The following is a 24,000-nucleotide window of genomic DNA, read 5'->3' as shown; positions in this document are numbered from 1 at the left end:
ACAAAAAAATCTGTAGTCAAGGCTATCTGATCTCAAAGTACCACCAATTATGGTTCCTTTGAGAAAGGGAAAATATATTTGAGTCAGCTGTGTTAAAACGCTCGGTATACACTTCATCTTCATAAATACTCTCTCTAACCAATTGCTCATTCAGTATATTGTGAACTTTTTACCCGATCTGATCAGAGCAAAGGGATTAGCATTTTCTTCCACAGTATGTGACAGAAGAACCTCGGAAAAAGCACCGTCTATGATCTTTGAAATAGTATAGAACCCCACCCTTCCCGTACATACGCCTCATGGCACCATTTCTGTTGTCTTGAAGAGAAGTGAAAGCTGATAGTGACTTCTCTGTGATTAAAGGCTTCAACTGCTGTCTGATTCGACGCACTTACGCTTCCGTTAGAATCCAGAAGAAATCTTACTCGTTTATTTAGTGCAGAATAATTTACGTTCATGTTCAGTGTGCTTTTTTCTGTAATCAAATTCCACACACACCCAACACCCACACACAACACACCACACACAACAACACATACACACACACACATATATATATATATATATATATATATATATATATATATATATATATATGTGTGTGTGCGTGTTGCGGGGGGATATGGGTAAGGGAGTTTGCTGGAGGCAAGGAAAGATTCTTCGGATCAACAACCTCAAGTTTAAAAACCTACAAAGAAACTGGAAATCTGTACCATCCTTCTGGCCGTATTTTCTTCTGAAAGGTAAAAGTGGATCAAGGTCACGAAACCGTCCATCCTGTAATCGAGTCCAAAGCCATATCGTACCACCCTCCATTTCCGAAGCTTCGCCAACTCCCATAAACCTTTGTTAATTACAGCTCCAGTGATATCAAAGGAGGAAGCTAACTACTGTGGCGTTCACTTATCGCAAAGATGCATCTTAATACAGACCTCTCTCTCTCTCTCTCTCTCTCTCTCTCTCTCTCTCTCTCTCTCTCTCTCTAAGGTAGAGTTGGTAGCAAGAATAAAAAAATTCACTGCCACCGGTTATCCCATAGTGTCGTGACGGCACCCAATGGGAAAAAATAGTTTTGTTGCTAAAAGGTACAGTAGACTACGTGAAAGCTTTTGGAATGGCAATTTACATGCAAATCCCAAAACACTTTACTCCTAAATGAACTACATCTCGCAGGTCAGGCTCCCTATTAGTAGAATTTATTAGTCTGACTTTTTTCAAATCTCTCTCTCTCTCTCTCTCTCAACTATATCAGAGTGTGGAGACTTCCCTATCTCTGAAGCTATTACTCTAATCTGGTTTGAATTGTTTCCAGGGGTGATGGGGCCGGATGGACTCCCATAGGAGCATAGTAGAAAGGGACGACCATGAGAACCAAGAGAGTGGTAGGACTCTTAAACAAATCATAAAAAAAGAAACATACTTTTTTCTGTTCAAACTCGTAAGTGGCGTACTAAAGCGTCAATATGAAGGGCGGAGCAAAAGTAATGGACTCGACTACCTTTCGTTTTGTGTGTTGTTGATGCAGGGTTGCCATGCCTATACACGATGTCTAAGTGGCTTTCAATTTTTTGTTTCTTCGAAGCTTATAAGTGTAGAGAAGTAAATTAAAAGTATATGAGATGTGACTGGTCAAAACTATAGTGTTTATAGACCTAACCCTTTTGGGTGTAACAATATTTTACGGCGTTAAAATAAAAATATCTGCCCTTGGTCAGAAGTAAAGAAAATTTCAGTCACGTTGGCGTTTTTGCCTCTATAAGAAGTGTACGAAAATAAAATCTCCTGAAATCTCATCTTATGCGCGAGTCTTCTCAAAACGAAGACACAAATGCGAAGAAAGAAAAAAAATAAAAGAATGTTTCCTCCGGAACAAAGATAAAGCTATACTTTATTTATCGAAAAGAAAATGTGTGCATGTTTTTAAAATGGTTCAAATCGGCAAAAGTTGATCTTCGTTGGCGAACAAAACGGTAACTAATAACGTCTGTACCATCGTCTAGAAAAAAAGGAATTTTTTTTATTTTTTATGTCGATTTTACTTTTTGAGTTTAATTAAAAATAGTCTGCAAATTTACAAAAATGTTACTAGTGACCACAATATATGTTTTGCTTTGAGATCATGAGTCTTATTTTGACATACAAACAAAATGCAGTTAATCAATATTACTCGGTATAGCGTAATCAGAACATACAGCTATTTTCAAATAGAAGAACGATAATAGCGTCTGATAGTGACAATCCTGATTTTTCTGGCGCTTACGTCTTTATTATACTATTATACAGGAAAGCAGCCATTTCTTTAAAAATAATGAAGTCGTCGTTAAGGGGCTGTCTTTCAGTAACTAATATTATGTCCTGTTGAGGAAAATAATGCCAAGTACTGTGCTAACTTTCTTTCTCCTTTGGCTGTGCATAGTTTTTCCTAAATGTTTTGCCTTGCAAGCTCCTGAAATGGTTATTCACGCTTCGTAATTCATCTCTGTGATTCTATAACCCATATTTTTTCACAAATAAGTTCTTTTGTTTAGCAAGGATGGCTCCAGGAAACAAACAAGGCAATGGCCACTGAGACTTACTTTAACAGCTAAATCAATGGTGAACCCTCTGCATTGAAACTTTCCGGACACTATCTGTTTCATAAGTAGTACATGTACAGAGAAGGCTCATCGAATCCCTTACACACAAATTATAATGCCCTGCCTTTTCAGTACTCTTTAGTGCCATCAGACCTACCTTTTTAAGTCTTCCTCCTCTTCCTCTTTCTAACACTTCTGAGTTGTTATTTTTATTACGCTATCATCAGGTGTTCTTTTTGCGTGACTAGACCATTTCAAAATACTCGAATCCATCCTGATATATGTGCTATCCTCTTTTTTTTCCGCTTCTGTCTATCTCCACATTTCTCATCCTGTTAATTCTTCTTATGTTGCAAATACTACGTAAAACGCTCTTCTCAACAGAATAATCTTTTTTTTCTGTCTTTCGCGCTTACTGTCTACAGTTCACCTCCATGAAGGACAGTTTGCTCACCCATCCCTGATATTTCCACCTTGGCTTTTATAGACAATTCAGGTATCTTCCATGAGTTTTGCGCACACTGATACCATTGTTTCTTTGCATATTCTGTGACTCTTGTTATATTTAAGTTATTTTTTATCACATATAGCTTTATACGAATCATCCCTTTCCATTGCTTCATCTTTGTAGTTTCCAATTGCAATATTCGTGCTCATTTACTCTAAACGTCCATTTCCAAAGACTTTTAATCTCTTCTAGTATTTTTCGCAGTTTTTCTTGCTATTCCCAATCACCACAGTATTATCTGCAAACCTTCCCACAATACATTCACGTCATTTCATTTCCCACAGCTTTGCACCTTCATTTACTGTCCTTTCTCCGAATACGCTATTTCATTTGTAAAGATATCGAACAGCCATGGAGACTTAACTGACCGTTGTCTCAGATCCACTTTCACACCAAACCTGTTACCCTCCCCTACATATCTTAACACACGCTTCGCGTTCACCATAAAAACCTACTATCGCTCAACAACTTATCGTTTATACCATACATTCACAACCATAGTCTAAGAAAGACCTTGCTCACAGCATCAATCACGTCGCTGCCTCCATCGATTCTGGCTTAAGTTTTTTCCATTATATTTTAGTGATTAGAAATTCATTTCTCGATAAAATGTGGTTTGGGTCCCATAATAAGCTGTGAGTCCTGTTGCTAAGAAATCAATAGGTTCCTAGCCACGTTAAAGAAAAATAAATTAATATTTCGAGCCAGGCCTAGGAGAGCTATTTATTGGTCTGGTAAAACCAAGATATACTTAATTTTTTTCATTATATATAATATATATATATATATATATATATATATATATATATATATATATATATATATATATATATATATATATATACATACTGTGTTTACATGCATGCGTTTGTTTGCATTTGTGCGCTCTTGCTGGTTTCCTGACTACTAGCAGATCTTTTGGTATGAGACTACTAATCCCAATAAAATTTTAAATTTTCAGTAATGTTGTGACCACCATAACGCCTAAATACCAGTTACATAATTCAGTTGTTAGGTTACCAAAGGCACTGTGGGAGTCTAGTGAAGCTGGACCTCGTTTGGTTGCCAAGTTTGCAACTGATCACACCACGGCTCATGTGTACAAATGTTAGAAGAGAGCAAAATTATATAAGGATAACAATAGGTTAACATTATACAAGGATAACAGTTAATGTGTATGATTTATCAGGAATAAATAAACTTCTGAAAAATATAAGCAAATATCATAATGAGATCTTTATTGTTACATAATATCAGCGGCGTTTGCCTAAATGGTCAAACATATAGTACAGACAGGAATGATGTAATAAACAAAAGCGACTAAGAAGAATAGACAAATAAAGACATATTTTTGAGAATCTTGCTTTGCATGTTCATATCTTCCCATTTTCACTGAAGTGAAGAGTAAAGAGACATATTAAACGCAATTACTGAAATGGAAGAACAACCTAATTTCTCCATGGGTGTAATAAATTCATGAAGGTGAATTGTTACAAATAAAATTCATAAAATTAATAACTGCTAATAGTGAAAACAGCAGCAGTGACAGATGGAAGTTACCGTTAGTTATTGCTGATAAAGTCTTCAGAATGAAGATGCAACACCTCTCTTGAAGTGAAAAATATAACAGTGTAGCTCAGTATCGCTTTTATGATGAAAATAAAGATCTCAGAAACTGAAAATGAACCTCAAGAATTGTCATTATCCTTCATATAAAAAGGAAGCAGAGGTTCAGAGGCATATATATCTGCATTGAACTTTGGAAATTATTCTAAGATAATAATATTGAACTTGGGAACATCAATGTAGGAAAACCACAGTTCTCTAGCTTTTTTGTTTCTTGATAACTCCCCCCCACCCTCCTGAAATTTCCCTTCTATGGAGATGGCTTCAAGTGTTATCAAGCCGTTCTTAATGCTAAGCATACATAATACCGGGAATGAGGTTTCTAACCCTTCCCCCTGTCCACTGATAGAGGGCATATTTGTTGACGGTCTCCCACTCTCGTTGTTTGTCAGTCAGTCAGCCACGAACTGGCCAAGCAGATCAATTTCACTGCCATTAATCGAGTAGTAAACATGTTTCGTCGGCAGCTGCCCGTAGAAGTATTATATCACATAATCACAGTATTTTCATGTCACGCTTAAATTCATTACCGCATATGCAAACGATTAATGTATGAAAATTATATCAAAGGAACTCATTTATAATTGGCTTGAGTATCATGTGAAGAGAGTTGTGTAAATTTGAAATTGAATGTTTTTCCCATATGTAATGCAAGGGAAAAATATTCATTAATCCAATTTTCTCAACGTGAAATTACTCTCTTCATGGTGAGTAAATGGACTTGGAATAAAAACTCTTCCTATTAAGAGAGGGTTAGGACTATGCTAGGTATCAAAAGATCAATCGCCGTTGAATGCCGTCAAGTAAAAACATACATAAATAAATGATTATGAAATTTATTATAACATGTTTCATTGATACATTCGAGTGTAGACTTCTGTCTATGAAAGGTAATGAATATCAGAAAGTCTTAAATAATCATCAAGATAATATTTATGTAAACTAAAATCGCAGAGGACGAAGAATATCTTCTGAAGCAGCAACGCTCCATTTGGAAGAATACTATTAGCAGAAATAGAGACATTCATAGGATATTGAATCTTCACGGAAGAGCCCCAAGGCACCGAATGTCATGAATAAGTGAAGAAGTGTTTGACTAAGGCTATCTTGACAGTGTGCAAAATATAGCTATTGTACTTTCCTATTTTTTTTAAGTATGGATGGATTATTATATAGTAGATATATATATATAATATTAATATATATATAGATAAGAATATTAATATATATATAATGTGGTATATTATTAGATATATATCTATATATAATATTATATATGGGATGTATATATGTATATATATATAATATATATATCATCCGTACTTAAAAAAATAGGAAAGCTCTGGATTTGATATTTTGTTTTTTTAAATATCAGATATCACTGAAGGCTTTTTATCAAGGGAAAGACACATTATTACTATTCTGTCTATCTAGTGCGTCATTTTACACTATACATTCCCATATACTATAACTTCCTCGTAACGTAATTTCTGCTTGACCATCGGTCTTATTCTATTCCATTAGTTCTCAGCTACGGTAGCTACGTTTGTGTCAACGCTGAATTTTTAAAAATCATTAATATATATATATATATATATATATATATATATATATATATATATATATATATATATATATATATATATATATATATATATATATATATATATATATATATATATATATATATATATATATATATATATATATATTAATGATTTTTAAAAATTCATCGTTGACACAAACGTAGGTACCGTAGCTGAGAACTAATGGAAAAGAATAAGACCAATGGTCAAGCAGAAATTACGTTACGAGGAAATTATAATATATGGGAATGCATAGTGTAAATCGCGCATAGATAGACAGAATAGTAATAATGTGTCTTTTCCTTGATAAAAGCCTTCAGTGATATCTGATATTTAAAACAAAAATATCAAATCCAGAGCTTCATTCCTGTCTACCTCATTTAACATTTCTACGAATTGAGCGAGACGTTGTTTCGAGATGCAGTGAAATTGAAGGTTTCAATAAAATTAGCATAACCAGATTTGTAAATACGACATTTGACAGAGAATATCGCCGTCTTCAATCTGAGCACCTTGGACGGTACTGTCCATTATTATGATAATATATGAACACTGATAACTGAAGCGAAACAAGGAAATCAAAGATACACACACACACACACACACAGTTTAAGCAAGAGTTACGATGAGTTTCCATGACAATCAAAGGTTCTCGACAATTCAGCTGAAAACGTCCGGGACGCCATGATGGGGCTAGAGCATCATTGCACAAACGCCAGCCTCTGTGTCGGCAAATCCCAAGAGGCTCATAAAGCTCTGTTTGATCCGATGACCTGGACAGATAATGAGATTAGTGAGGACATGCCCCTCATGCCCCAGTAACTATCGTAGCCTTGTCCACGCACCAGTAGCTGTAAACTCCCTGCGAGCTATTGCTTTCGGAGGGGTCCCAAGAATGCCCTCAGTACGCCAGGTGCTCTTTGCAATCGTTTAACGATATGAACGGCTCGGCAACAGCGTGTGACTAATGAAAGAGAAATGACCACATCCTTCCCTCCCATGGCTTACTAGTTTTTGTAAGGCTCGTCCTTAACGCCAGTAAAATATGACTGCAAATCAGATTGTTCCTAAATGTAAATTTTCAGAGTAATCAAGAGACCGAAAGGATCGCAAACAATAAAATAGCCAATCATATTAATGTTTGGGAAACCATCCCTTACCTAGACACAATAAGAATTTTCTGCTTCACTACACAGACCTAATCCTTAAAACCTTCCCAATTATCAGCCTAGCGCTTACGCAGAAAACAATATCCAACCCAATCACGTTTAACTCCCAGAACCTCAAATTTGACGACATACTTCACACAAACCACCTCCTAGGCTGAATAAAACGGCATCTAATTTCCATAAACTTTGGGTAAACTGGAAAACCCTGGCGAAAACTAATGAATATCGGAGAATATTACGAAATGCTTCCCTCGAGCACTCATAAAATGGATTATTTTGTTAAGTAAACAAGTCAAAGCTATCTTAAAGATGAGTAAGGCAAATGGAACAGGATTAAAATCCAAAGTTCAACTATTGTATATTTCTCGTTGTACTTAGATGCGGTTGCCTGTATGATTCTAATTCATTTCTCATTTTCCAAATCTTTATTATGAAAAAGATATGAATTCTTATAAGCTTTAATATCTCCAGTCTGAATTGTAGTGGATTTTTCTCTCGTGAATATCCAAATACCTCTATATATATATATATATATATATATATATATATATATATATATATATGTGTGTGTGTGTGTGTGTGTGTGTGTGTGTGTGTGTGAGGGTGTGTATGCATGTATTTATATTTATATACGTTTTATTTACTTATATAATTATATATTATGTAGTATGTATGTTTATTTGTTTGTGGATGTATTTATCTATCTTCGTGTAAGTACGAACATTCCAAAATTTGCAAGACGAAAACAATAGTTACTGCCTTAAATGATTAGGCGAAGGGGAGACAATATGTAGGATATAGTTTTATTATCTTGTTGTTCGAGTACAATATCAAATCAACCCTTAATCATTGTATGCAAACCAATTTTGATCAGTCCCGATGAAGGTGACGTTTAATGTGTTTACAACTTTGATATCAAGGGACCTTCATAAACATGATAGGGTATAAATCTCAACGAGTGCTCTTGTGAAATACGGATGTGATGCAAGATAGTTTTCTCTTTTTTGCTTTGATTTCAGTTGGGAAAGCCATATAGCATGTGTGTACATATACGAGTTACACACACAGAAGCTCACATCTGAAACTTACACAAACACAAAACCGCTAGAAATAAGAAGCATGAAATTTATTTTTTTCGTATTCCTACAACGGAGAAGGAAAGGAGTTTAAATCTCGTATCTACACGCCATATTTACAGATACATAAGAATCATTATTTCAATTAACATCGTTTTTGTGCTGAACTTTTAGACAAATGTCACTTCTGGCAAATAGTTCCACAAAACAAATTAGATGTAACCTATTTATTTCTGATTTCTTTTCCTGTTTTGTTCCCGTCAAATAAGAGTTGATCAGTTGCGAGGAAACCAATATGATGCCTTTATTGTAAAACTCTCTCTCCTCTCCTCCTCTCCTCCTCTCTCAACTCTCTAAGTCTCTCTCATCGTCTCTCTCTCTCTCTCTCTCTCTCTCTCTCTCTCAAGTGAACCATGGAACATGAAAACAAAAAGAGAAAAAAGTGAAATCATTAAATTTGTCTAATTCTTCAAAAGGAAAACTTAAGATTAATTGTAATCAACAAAATAAATGATGTCATAGATGTCCGGTGGAATCATAGGTATGCTTTTCATACTTAGTTCAGTGGAAGGAATAAAAAAAAGCATTATTGCATATTTATATATTTATATATTTATATATTTTCCCAGTGTACATTTCACCACTTGCCTTAATCAGAAATTGAAACTTGAACGTACAGTATTTTGAATAAGTTTATATGGCACCACTCCAAGATCGAGTTAGGGAAGATTTGTTTCGCAAAACGGAAATTGAACCGTTTGGCATGCCTTTTGATTTACAGTATTTTTCAAGACATATTCAGCAGATATTGTTACTGCACGTATGACCTAGTGTTTGTCATAAATAAAATGAGGGAAAGAATAGGGGTTCTTCCCAAGTAATTACGGTATGAAGAGTAAAGACTTTCCAAGTGTATAACGAAAATATTATTTGATAATAGGTTACTGAGAGATTATATCTACTTAATTCCTGAAGGCTCTAATAACAAAAAATTTTGTTTCTGTATGAAGAAATGCAATACTTAAAGCGCAAAAGACTTTATTCATTTCGCAAGAAAGGTGATACATTTAACGGCTGACAGTCTTATCTTATAATAATGTTAATCATAATAAATTTTAAACTTTCAGAACAATTCGAGAAAACACATTTAGTTTGAGCTACTTTTGATTATATGATCTTCGTCAGCATTACGAGCTTCTTATTAACCATAAAAGCCAGGTTCTATTCCTCCTACATGCTGTATTTTTAACCGCAAATTGTAGGATTTTGTTTAGATTATCACTGTGAAAGGTTTTGCATAATCGATAAAAAAATGCAAAATTACATATTATTTAGGTTATTGATGTGCATTTTTATTTAAATTAGTAAGCTAATCCAGGAGCTTTGCGGTTTGCCTCTTTTAGGGAGAGCTGAGTTTACTGACATTAGGTCACTGCATTTATCAAAAATACTTTATATGGAAAAAATAAAATACTGACTTGAAGGTAAAGTTCTCTGAATTAATGATGTAACTTATAAGCGTAAAATTGAGATGTATATCAAGTGTAAATTAATGAGTAAAAAACTTATTCGCTTTGGAGCTACGTGTAGTATCAAGTGAACCATTGAAGATTTACTCTACGTAATGTATTTTCTTTCAATTATTGAGTAGTCAAATGTGGAAGATTTTCATAATTTAAGATGCCCTAATATACCAAAGGAAAATATGAATTAAAAAGAAACCTTTACTAAAGTTTACTGATATGACCCGATACAAACGAATAATATTAGACAAAGAATGAGTATACTAAATTCGCTTAGAACATCTATGCAGCATTTTATCCTTCACACGGCAGCAGCTGAAGTATAGATCTTGGCAATTTTCCCTATAACGCCAATTTTAGGTTCATAGACAGTTAACTGCACTCCTCTTGCTTACAAACGGATGAACCTTTCAATAAACAAAAATAACACATTTCCAATTTAGTTATAGAAAATGGAGTAACTAAGTTTCCTCAGCCGTACAGAGAAGGTAGCAATACATTTCAAGAGCTGTTTATGATATTTACAGCTGTAGTTTTATTAACTAAATTTTTGACGGCAAAGATAAAACAATTTCAAATGGGATGGGAATTCCCACTGGAAAAAAATGAAGAAAAAATAAAGGAGTCTGCAAGATATATGTTCAATTTAAAAGAAAGAAGATGGCACCTGAAAATTTATTCAATATAATTTCAACTTTATAGATACGTAATATGTATGTCCAGCGTTCTTTGCATTCAAGTATACTAAAAAACTATTTAGCATACTGGAAAAAAAAAACTACTGAACAATAGGAATGACTTAGCCCGGTTGCAAAACGCAGACTCCTTTATTTTTTCTTCGTTTTTTACCAGTGGGAAATCCCCTCCCATTTGAAATTATTTTATCTTCGCCGTCAAAAATTTAGTTAAAAAGACTACACCTATAAATATCATTAGACAATTTTTGCTCTTGAAATGTATTTCTACCTTCTCTGTACGGTTGAGGAAACTTAGTTACTCCTTTTTTTATAAGTAAGTTGGAAATGTGTTATTTTTGTTTATTGAAAGGTTCATCCGTTTGTAAGCAAGAGGAGTGCAGTTAACTGTCTATGAACCTAAAATCGGCTTTATAGGGAAAATTGCCAGGATCTAAATTCTTGACTTTTTATTTCAGGTGCTGCCGTGTGAGGGTAAAATACTGCATAGATTTTTCTAATCGAATTTAGTATACTCATTCTTTGTCTAACATTATTTGCAAATGGTAGTCAACAAAGGAATGATGGCTATATATATAGTAATAGCCACTGTTATTACAAGCCACCCACTGCTAATGGCAAAAGAGCAAGGGAATCAGTTTCCCTATCGGCAAAGGGCGAAGGATCTGGTTGACAACTAGATTAATGGTCGTCCATCATACCTAATAGACCAGGCTCTAAATAATTGACTCGTAATTGATATCAACAAATCTTTCGACCCTTGTGATTAAACTATTCACTTGCAGTGCAATTAAGATCGGTGCTTTGCTGTGAGTAATGGCATCTGATAAAATCAGAGTATGTCAGCGTAAGTAACCTATCTAAGGTTTTGTTTTTCAGGTCACCTCGTCCTGATTACTTGCTCATGCGTTTACAGGAACCATAGGCTTTTTTTTTATTGTACAACACACACTACTAAGCCTAAGGTATTTTACATCCCTCCGTATGTACTATAACTGAAACGACTAAAGAAAGAAAGAGACATGGTCATGGACATCAAAAAAATTTATTAAGTCTTGGCGAATGTAGAAACAGATTTGAGATGAAGTTTCTCATCCTGTTCTAGAAACAATCAAATAAAAAATGCACTGAAATTTCTTCGGCGTAATCAAGTTTTCTATACAACTATGACAGGCAGCGCAGCTCTCCAGTTGCTCACCAGATGCTGTAGACTGTAGAGTGAGGTTGCATCCCATGACACCTGTACAACGAAGTGTTAAATACCTGCCAGAATGTTTCAGTAAAGTGATATGCCTGTGCCTATATTATGATCACGAATTAAAATAGCCCAGAGAATGCATGGGCAAAAATATCCTATTCTAGATACTGGTACGGCAAATAAGTGAAAGCTTTTAATACATGAAACTTAGTTACATTTGATTATTCCCACCTCTCCACTATTCACTCTTTGCACTTAAAACAAACGGTGGAGTACAAAATTATCAAGCGTTGTTTGTTGATTTATCTTTTGCCATTATCTAAGACCCATAGTGTTCAACTTACTGCATATCTTGCTAACATATAAGAATGCAGAACTTGGAGGTATGTATCCATAGAAAGACACATTTAAATGGAGTAAGTTGTAAACAGTATATATAATTCCTTGTATATAGGCACTCTATGTTACGATTAATAAAAAATAAGTAATGAGAACATATTGCCTCAAGAAAAACTGAAAACATAACATTTGTGTTGGTACTAAGTGATAAATTCTATACACGGGGTACTAATTTTTTTCATATAACTTTATTCTTCCTCTGGATACCCCCAGGATTATAAGGTAATAATATTCAAATTCGAAGGCCATTCAAGGATAATTTACAAGTCGTTAGGGAAAGAATTGCGCAAACCAAGCAACGTCATTCAAAGATTATCTGTTGTGGGATTAACAGTATTCGCCGATTGGAACTACTCTGAACATGCTGAGTAAGTCCTGCAATGTCGATTTGATTTGAACGACTTCAACAGACAAAAGAAGTTTATTCGACCAAAGGATGTTGTAATCTATTTTTCTCATACCTCATAATCTCGATGACCATGATAACCTTTGATGTGCAATTTTGATAATTGATATATGAAGTATCAATCTCCGGGAACATGAACATTCCTCATTATATATTCACTCCATTGACTCTAATTCTGATATGTTAAGTAATCTATGCTGACCTTTGGCCGTTAGGTATCCTAGTTTTTATCAGTCTTTATACAAGAAGTCTATCTATATTCAAGAACGATCGTGTTTTGAATCCACCCAAGAATTATCGTAGTAAATTCTAAACTAAACATTGATCTTTTTTTTTAATGCCCGCAATGAAATTCTGCATCGGTCAGGCTTATGGTCTTGTAGTGAATTTCTATATCAGTAACGCATAGATGAATAACGATTAATGAATAAAAAAATGTGGTTAGTCTAGTATAATCAGCCTCCCTGAGGACCCACCCACCCTCTCCCAAAAAATATAGCTTGGCCACATAATTACTTATTGCTAATATTCATTTCATAGCTCCCGGTTTTGCTAAAGATTGCAAAGAACAGCCAGAACTGACTCAGCTACGACTCTGGAGCGCGTAAAGCACAAACCAATTCCTGTTCAAACTCTTACAGCCCACGCAATCAGGGGCAATGTTTATGGTTAAAAACATAATGAAAATGAACTTGAAATGAATCGATGTAAGTTGCCAGACTTCATCTTGCATGGACGTGAAATTGTTTCCAAGTAACGCTGTTTCATATTATAATCAAACATTATGCCCTATTTGGGAGTGCTTGTTTTTTTGTTTTTTTTTCGGAGGGTTGTCGGTTTTATTCTGTTGCTTATGAACTTGCTATAAATGGTTTCAAGTTTGAACTTTTGTTCCTGAAGGGTCGGTGACTGGTTTTTCAAAAGCGCACACGAAAGTTGTCTAGAAATGTCATAAGCGCTAATAGATGATAGTGTGTGTGTGTGTGTGTGTTTTTTTTTCTGAATTATACTCAATCATCAACGTATATAGATCTTACATAAATGGTGGCCTTTTAGATCAAACAATTTGCTGCAAAACTTGGAAGTTACCTAAAAACCAGTCTACTTCGGAAGGCCAAATTAAAGCAAGTCGAGTGGACTTTCGTATTATATCTTAGTCTTTTCTGACAGGTAGAAGATATCGTTGCGTTTCTGTTTTTGCATTGTATCTTGTGCACGGAACACTATTATGGTGTACTTGTCTTTAACTGTTCTCTCATAACTTGACTGGTTATGGATGAATATGAAGTTTCAGAATCGTAATTTTTTTCATAGCCGGATCAGGAATAAAATTGAAGCTTATATGTTACTAGAGAATGTGTATCAGGCATAATTCTTCAAGGCTGATCTAGTTGTTTTTAAAAAGGGAATCAGTAAAAATAACTTATGATCATCATTAAAAGAATACGCCATGACAATATAACGCAATTTTGACTGTGATTCTCGGATCCGTGTTCTGCAAAAACTGTTTGAAAGGGAACCAGGAAATTTCCCTGAAGGTCGAACTTAGGTCAGGGGTCAGTCTTTTAGGTTACTGAGAGTAGTCCACAGCAGCAAAAATATAATGAACTCTTCATATAGTTTCATGAGGGTTTGCTCATAAATTTTCTTGGTGAGCGATAAAAGCTTGAATTATAGCATCCGAATCAAAGCAGCCTCATATCTGTATAGAATTATAGACAAATCATGATATGAAATGTGTGCACAATTATTATTTGAGAAATCAAACCTCTTGAGATAAAAAATGAAGCGCTATGAGTAAGTCAATGTTTATTTGGGACTAGAAAACATTTACATGAATATTTTTGGGTTATTCTGACAATATTTCGAATCCTCACAAATGTTTTTACATTTTCAATAAAAACCCAAAATTATTATCAGTATTTTAAAGAATTAAATCGAATTAAACACTTCCGTTCAACAAAGTTCACCTTCAGATCTGGATCGCGATCCTAACAGTTTCTTCTGCGATGTGGTCCTTGTTCTAAAACGTTTTAAAAACATTTATCTAAACCTTGACCGTAATATTCATTCTGAAGCAGATATGGATATCAAAATGTTAGCAATTTCCCAAAATGTATTTTGACGTGGTTATGTATATGCAATGTTGCAGGTTTCATTTACTGAAACAGAGTTTCTATTTTGTTGTTCATTTATTCAATTCAAGTTTGTAATTATAGCGATGTCCAAGTTTTTCAACGAAGTTTAGGTTTTTTCTGGAATGGCTTCGTAAGGGTATATCTGTCATGCCCATGTTTTGGGCATCATTTCAAAATATTAGTTTTACCTTCCACTGAAAGAGCAATTGACTCAAAGTTCATTTTCTCTTCGATGGCCATAATTGGAATTCTCTTTCACGCTTCAAGTCATGAGACCTTTGATCTCGGAGTCCGTTGCCATTTGATTTTCAGTGGGTGTGAATCTCTTCTTAACCTATTGAAATTCTCGAATGAATTCTCCGATGCTCCCGTGGTTCCTGACTTTTGCATTCAGTGCTGCATAAAGGGTTGCGAATAATCCCATTTTCAACTTTGTTCGTCTGAACACTTTATCAGCAGCATGTAACTAATTTCCATAAATCACACTTTTGAATTTACATAATGATTTGTCAGACGATTTACGATATTAAAAGTATAAATGAGGTACATGTCTTAAATGTAGAGCCAAAAATTATATTAATTCCTGTTTCTTTCGTCACTCTAATCTGATTATGGTACATTGGAATAATAGCCAAATGTACGTATTCAGTATTTATATATTCAGCAGTTCACTTTACAAGGATATTAAAAAATTTTCTTGCATTGTAAAATGGCTCCATCTATACGAAGGTGGCGAATTTTTAAATAAATTAAGATATAGTTAAGGTAAGAAATTTAAATAACACTAAAAAACTATCTTCATATTCGCAACAAGAAAATGATTGAGTGCTCATACACACACACACTTATATGGTAGTTGATAGTGGGCCCCTTTCCACAAAGGGCTGACAGGATCCATAGTCGGCTAACATTGCTGACCGTAGAGCATTGTAGCAAGTGTGATATATATATATATATATATATATATTATATATATATATATATATATATATATATATATATACATACATATTACTGAAATAAGTGCTGCTCATATGTCAACATGGGAAATAAAAGGTCCTTATCATGTTCTGTTTAACATTATTGCATATAAAAATTACAGCTAAAAATACACTTTTCTACTGCTAGGTTTTTAACTTTGCTGTCTCTCTATTCCTTTCTCTCTATAATATATATATATAATATATATATAATATATATATATATATATATATATATACACGTTTGTGTGTATATGTATTATATAGCTAATGTGTTTGTGTGTGACGGGACGTGCCGGTACCGCTCTGATAGTTTTGACGAATTGTCTCATAAATTTCTTGTTTTAGATATCTTGATAAGGGTGGGGATGTCGTCTAGGGGTTTTCACTTATTTAGTTGTCAGTTTCAGATTCTGCAAAGGACCACATGACCCATACCCTAAATCTTTTTAAGGCCTGAAGTAGGAATAGTGATAAAATACGGGCTTTAAATGCGTATGAATTATTTTAGACCTGTGGTATTGCAATCCTAAAAGTAATATACAAGATGATTTCCATACCTGTAAGAATTATTTTATTTTCTTATTTATTACATTTTTATTCTCACTTGCCTTTTATATGATCATTTTTAGAACCTCTTAATTTTTTACTTAATTATGAGAATTGTACCACGCAGATTAAGATATTTATTTCTTTTGGAAGTACCTTCTATTATGTGAGTCGAGACCTTTTTTTCATAACCTTTTTGTTTGGTAATAAGACATGTTTTCTCTGGAGATTTATTGTTGAACATTCTTCAGCTGCACTTTGCATTTATATGACACAGTCATACTGGCAAAGTTCACTCAGCAGGGAGAAAGGAAATAAAATTTGGTTAAATGACTAACGGGATGACGCAAGACTAAATACTTATCGCCAAGAATGCAAATTATTGAAGCAGAAGATAGGAAAGGACAAACAAAATCAATAACCAGATGTAAATGTCAAGGCTGACCATATGGAAATAAAAAATGCGGACACGTAAATATTGAATTATCCAATGTGATTTACTTTTAACTGATAAATGGAAGAGCATCAAAAGCGGTGTTAAAGATATTAGGTGTACAACAAATTGAACATGGCTATGTTGAACAATTACAGTTGTATAATGAATATATCAACTATTAATTTCAGTGTTTGAGAGCCTACCGAAGTAGTTTTCAGAGGAGCGACTCCTCAATTTTTTACATTTCTTTAAAAATCATCCCCGTAAGGTTCTTTTTCTTGCTAGTTTTATGTAATTACCTCACGAACTCTCTTGTAATCCCGGTCATTTTACATGATTACGATTTCCGTGACACTGCTCTCACCTATTTTTTACTGGTCTACTTTATTAAATGCAACTTCATATTGTTGTCTATTGTGTTTCTGTTTATTGAATATAATACTATATTACAATATTCACTTAAATAATTCATATAACACTCGATTGTATCGAACTGCGGATATTAGGTTTGAACAAAAAATATAAGGCAAATCTTGTTGGAATTTACATCTCAGCTCCCTTCTTTTGACACATTATTTACTTACGGAATGTTAGCAATGGTTTTCTCAGCTTCTTGCATTCATATATAGCCTTTGAAATTAATGTCTATCAATATTCAGCACAGACGATGGTGGTCCATAAAGTGGCAGCGTTTCATAAAGAAATTAAAAACAATACTGTTGCTGACGACACACAGAATTCAGTTATAATGATACCGACAATGACAAAATTCAGTTATTAAGGTCTTGGCAATAACGCACAGAATTATTACAGCATCTTCTGATGTTTAGCAATTAATTTTGGAAAACATATCTTACCCATTCGATACTAACTTTCAGTATAACAAGAATTTTGAATGCAGTTGTAACGCAGCAGATAGGGAACAAGTCACCAAGCTTATCAAAATGAAAATGAAACGATGAAACTAGGGATTTTCTAAGAATTAATGTAAGTTTTCACAACTATCAGAACTTTAACTTCTAATTAAAAACTGAATTCTGTCTTCATCAACAAAGTTGTTTTTAATTTCTTTATGAAACACTGCCACTTTATGGACCAACATCGTGATTGCAAATTTTATCTGTCTAGAGCAATAATATCTTTATAAAGCTAAGTTTACTTCTGAGCTGCATGTTATATGGGCACGCCATTGTTAATTGTTATGTGAGCCTTCGTATGGTATGGTGAGACTGGAGATGGATTTGTCATCTTCAGCATCGACAGTGCAATTTTGCAACAGGAAAAATTTTAAGAATCCTTCAAGAGAGAGGTAATGGACTTTGGCACCTCCTCAGTACGCATTAACAGCACTTCCTCAGTTGAGTAACTACCCGCAAGACAGGGAGATATTTTCCTCCTTGGCGTTGGGAAGAGCTAGAATGACTGTCCAAAGGACTGTTTAGGCTTGGAATGAAGATAACTATATCCCCTCGGAGACTATCAGATAGCTGCAAACGGCTGTCTATTTGTCTTTCATGCTGTGTCTAGGGCATTGGCCAACTAAGATAATAGGGTATTCCTATCTACCTTGCTGGCAGTTTCTATTAGCAAGACGGTATCCTTGCATTGCCGGTGCGAATAGATTTTGTTGTAAACAACTGGATCTTGTGGCGGGTTTTTTATATACGTAAGTTACAAGTCACTGATTATCATTGGTTGAGTTAGTTATAGTGAAACGGAACTGATATTCGACAGGTTACTCCATCCAATGCTAGACTAGCGGTCAAATATAGAGGATGGGAAAAATGGAGTATGTGTTCAATTCGATTGCAGTCAGTAACCGTGGACGTATTATATTAATCTTTTTCAGAATAGGACTCATGAAGGTGTAACCCCTCGAGATTCGGTCTATATAAACCTTGAGACACTTTCAAGTCTTTCATGGTAATAAAATTTTTAAGCCATTAACTTTTCAATCTACCTTTTATCACCAATAAACAAAGAATCCAGCTCCCAGGCAGTTAAACCCTCATACCAATATATATATATATATATATATATATATATATTATATATGTATATATATGTATGTATGTATGTATGTGTATATATATATATATATATATATATATATATATATATATATATATATATATATATACGTTTAAAATTGCCATTCACTATTAGCCAGATACGTATTGTAATTGTAACAACCAAGAAGCCCTCTTACTTTCTCGATCATGACTCCTTACACTTTTTTGGATACGCTTGACACTCTTAAGCCTAAGATCCAGATGGCTGGATATGAAGGATTCTATAATAGGAGGATTCGAACCCGCATCCGGAATATCAGAACGAGGGCGCGTAGCCCACCCAATACTTCGGACGCTGGTTCGAATAGTCGAGTGTGTAACGTGACCTCGTTCTGATACTCTAGATGCGGGTTTGAATCCTTCTACGAACGTCAGAATGCCTTCATAATTCTCCCCTCTGGATCTCAGACTTTGCAGTGACAAGCGTATCCGATAAGTGTGAGGAAAGCGAGAAGTTTATAGGGTATCAGGGTTATTACAACTACATATATATATATATATATATATATTATAATATATATATATATATATATATATATATATATGTGTGTGTGTGTGTGTGTGTGTGTGTGTGTGTGTGTGTGTGTGTGTGTGTGTGTATACATGGACAGGAAAAAGGAAATAGAAGACTGCTAAGTGCTACCGTGCTATTGATCACGCCTTATTATGTCTGATTGACAGAGAACTAGGGTGGTTTACGACGTCGCCTTGTTACAAAAATGCAATATACGAAAGCAGCCAAGTTTAGTCGTAAGCTGTTTTAGTGGGGCTAAATCATTTTAACAAGCCGAAAGATTTTTCTTCATATCAAAGGTTAGATATTGTCGCACTAACAAAGTATGCCCAACGATAATCTTATAAATGACGAAAATTTTTTTATTATTTTTTAGTTCATCATATTGGTAACGTTAAAAAATATTTAAAATCTATAACTGATTTAACATTTATTGTATTGATCACTCTAAAAATGAAATGAGAGAGAGAGAGAGAGAGAGAGAGAGAGAGAGAGAGAGAGAGATTAATCACAGATTACTTGTAGGTTTATCTTTGACATTCAAGATTTTCCATCGTGAGAAAATTATAATTGTGTATTTGGCAAAGCAGACATTTTATGTTGCTCTAAAGCCTTTTAATAATAAGCAGTATTTTTTTACGTTGTATGGAACTCGAGAGGAATGAAGCCTCCAGAAGTTATTCAGTTCATTTCCATGTGGACATCTTGGGTACACCTTGGTTCATCCATGTGCAGCCTTCTTAATGACTAATACCTTCGAAGAATCCCGTCCCTGAATGTGGGCTAGGCAACTTATGAACTTGTCCCCTGTCACTGGAAACGCATCAAAATAGTATACTACTACGGCCAATTTTCTGGCTGCCCTTCACCCATCAACTTTCTTTCCTTCCGTCGCCAAGTTCGTTGTAGCCTTTTTTTCCTCCCTCCTTGGTTAACCACTTTGTTCAGCGCTGCGCATTGTTCTCTGCGAAATGAAATTGGAAAGTATGCTTTGTTAGGAAGGACTTTTTCTTGTTCGCCAAAATATGATAATGAATGCAAGCGTGGGTGTGAACATCAGTCATTTCTGCTATTATTACCGTTAGATGTTGCAATTGTAGCGTAAAGTGATAAAAATAGCTGGTTTGTATTGTCTTGCTCATAATATCATAATAACAATTCTATTTATGTTTATCGCTTCAAAGTATGTCCCAGATTTGATACTTATATGCATGATGCACAGATATCCCCCATCCGAATGTCTCGTAGGTGAATATTGGTGTCGGTTTCTGACATAAGGCAAAGTAGATCATTTGGATGATCTGACTTTTTTTGGGATAGGTATCGAAAGTTTTCATGTGAACCTCTTCCCGAGGTTCGTGCCCTTTTTGGTCCTCACACCCAAAAGGATCGCCTTTCTCTTTTCATTTCATTAAATGAAAAAGAAAGCATTCATCAAACTCTCAAGATGTATTTCTATTTTCAGTCATCTTAGCACTCGTATTTATTTATAAAAAATCTCACATAAAAACCTGAAGTCTATCAGACGAACTTTCGAGATTTGCTCGTGATTTACAGGTAAAAGATTGACTCAGATTTTTTTAGTGGCATTTCTTACTGTCTTGATTTCTCCAATTAAATGTAATCTGTAATAATTTTTTTATTATTATTACTTGAATTCAAACAAGTCCCATGTTTAAAGAAATGGGAAGTTATCTGACAGTTTACATAGTTATAATAATCTTCCATTAACTTTAGCAGCTTATATTGTTAAATTCATTAACTTTTGGGGACACCAGCAAATTTGTAAGAATGAATTTTACAATTTCTTTAATAAATAAATCGATTTTGATTTTTGGACCTTTGCAAATTGATGCAAGTGGTTCCTTAGTCGTACTTGTGCATAAAATTCTTTCACAAAAGTCAACGTAACATCGACATTTAAAATTTATTCTCTTTATTTCTATCTGCTTTTTTTAAGTGACAGGATGCAGTCAGTTGTTCTTGGTGATAGTTTTAGTGAACCTGCACGTATCTCGTTTTTATTTTCACAAGGTAGAGTTAAAGTTTGGTGTTTTCGGCGTATTCAAGTGACATAATTTCTGGGCTGAAACATAAGACATTGAAATAGATGCTAGCTTTAGAGATATAGAACAGATCGGGAATTATATAGTCATTATATAGTTTGGGACTGAAATCTTACAAAACCAAGATTATTATTGACTGGTCATTGTTGCACCGTGTTATTGCATAATTGACTATGGATGAATAATACTTGATAGATGTTTATATATAATAGGTTATGCTTGATGTTACTTTCGTATGTAATGTTCTACGCAGCAATTTAAAGTAGTAGATTTAAACCATTTACTTACAATCTATTGTTTTAGATTTGCAATACCTTTAATGTTTGATATAAGCGTTCGAAACCTTTTTCTCTCCTAAAAATGCTATGCCCCTGAGTATTAAATTTCTTTTCAAATGTACCAGATCGTGCAAATTTAAACCAAAACTTTTGCATTTTATTCTGTTTTATCAAAATAGTTTTTAAATTGTTAGTACAAATGTCTTTAAAACTTCTTATACAGAAAGAGGTGAACGCATAGTTCCAGGTGTATTTTTTGCATGAAATGCAGGTTGACGTCATAGTACAGAGAAATCTGATCAGAAATCGCACATTTTCTTTCTGACCTTACTGATGGCTTACACACGGGTTCGAAGACAAGAACATGGGAGCCAGCAACTTCGCCCGAAAAGAAAGGAAGTCATCAAGATAACGCAGCCTTTCTCCTCCGCTGACAACAAACACCACCGATTCCTTCATCCTCCTTCTGACGTCTCCTCCTCCTCCCACCCCTATCATCCTCCCTTTACTTTTCTCTTTCCTTTTAAGGGTAACCTCGTATGCAAATAGACTTTTCCCGTTTCTTCCTGTTGCAACAAGACGAAGATAGCTCTGATTTGATGACAGACGCTTGAAACATAATGATAATAATAGCCGTGCAATTTGGGTTGCTGCGTCTGCAATTCGTCTCCATACAACTAATCTCCTTTCAGGCCTGAAGAAAAGGGTAATACAAAATTGCCGTTCTAATAGATGCTGTCATTCAAGGACAACACGATGAGGATAAACGGGGGAGAGGGGAGGGGGTGCCAGGTGAGTTAGCTGTAACCTCATCAGGTATCACAGTTCAAGGTTAGGTACAGTTAGGTTATTGGTGCCATGAAAGTATAGGTTTCTCTTGCAGAGGTTAAATCTACCTCGTTACCTTTTATTCTATTGGTCTTGTTAGTCACTGGCTATTTAATAGTGATGCGCAGGATATAATATAATATAATACTGCGAATGCTTGAAGTCCTAGTCAATATGTCAATTACATTTTTGCACCCAGATAAGTTGGTTACTAAACAGCAAATTGTGTACAATGATGAATTGAAATTCTCATTTATAATTACCTTTCCTAGCAATTTACTCGGTGTGCAGATGAATCTATGTCTGTATTAAGTTTTTTAATAGAGAGGAAAACATTCTTTGAAACGTTATTCTATAAAATGAAACAGCCGTCGGGAATAGAGGGATATATAGTATTTCCGAACTGTGGTACAAAAACAGGTAGAAAAGTGAGGTAGACCCTGTTGCACTTTCTTACAGCATGATTTGACAATTTTCCTTAAATCTTTCTACTTCTCGTAATATAGTCAATCCTTTTCATGCATTTAAATTAGCCACTCTTCGCGTCATTCTGGGATTTGCTCTTCCCAAGGTCTCGATGCAATCAATTGTTTATGTATAAACTCCACAAACATACACACACACAAAGACATACTCTCTCTCTCTCTCTCTCTCTCTCTCTCTCTCTCTCTCTCTCTCTCTCTCTCTCACACACACACACACACACACATATGCATGCATATCTACTATGTCAGTTTGGCTTGTGTATTAATGCATAGGTGAGCATATATAAGTAGGGGAGTATATACTTTTATAGAAATTAGAAAGTATATATTTATACATTTGTTTGGCCATATATTCATTAGTGTAAACATTTTATTTTAATCTAGTTTGTTATATATAGTTTGTTACATTATTTACACCCTGATTTTACCTCTAGTATGCCCTGAGTCATTTGGAAAATGATTATAAATTGTCGTGAGTTTATATTCTAACAATGGATGGTTAGGCTCTCAATTTTCCCCAGTCTCGTTTGTTACTTTCTCAGTCTAGTTCTGGATAGAACTCTTTAACTTTTGCCAAAAGGTTTTTGCTCGTTGATGCAATCGAATATTATTAGGAACGGTATTTTAACTGAATAATTTCGCCTGCATCTCTTCTTTGGGTCTGAACACAATTATATTTTTAAGATGGGTCTTTTAAAGCTTGATATAGATATACTCTTATATGGAAATCTCATAAATCTGTTTATTTTACTTTTTCCTGTTCTCCCAAGATTAATTTATTTGTGTAGTGGGTTTTACTGATAGTCGCAACAGCAGACTCAAGATTTTTTCTAGTGTTTAATTGTATTTCTGTGCTATCTATTTTAGTTGCTGAAGAATGGATTCTAGCATT

Source organism: Macrobrachium nipponense, chromosome 32, assembly GCF_015104395.2.
Source record: "Macrobrachium nipponense isolate FS-2020 chromosome 32, ASM1510439v2, whole genome shotgun sequence".
Lineage (NCBI taxonomy): Eukaryota > Metazoa > Arthropoda > Malacostraca > Decapoda > Palaemonidae > Macrobrachium > Macrobrachium nipponense.
Note: the sequence above shows the minus strand (reverse complement) of the source record.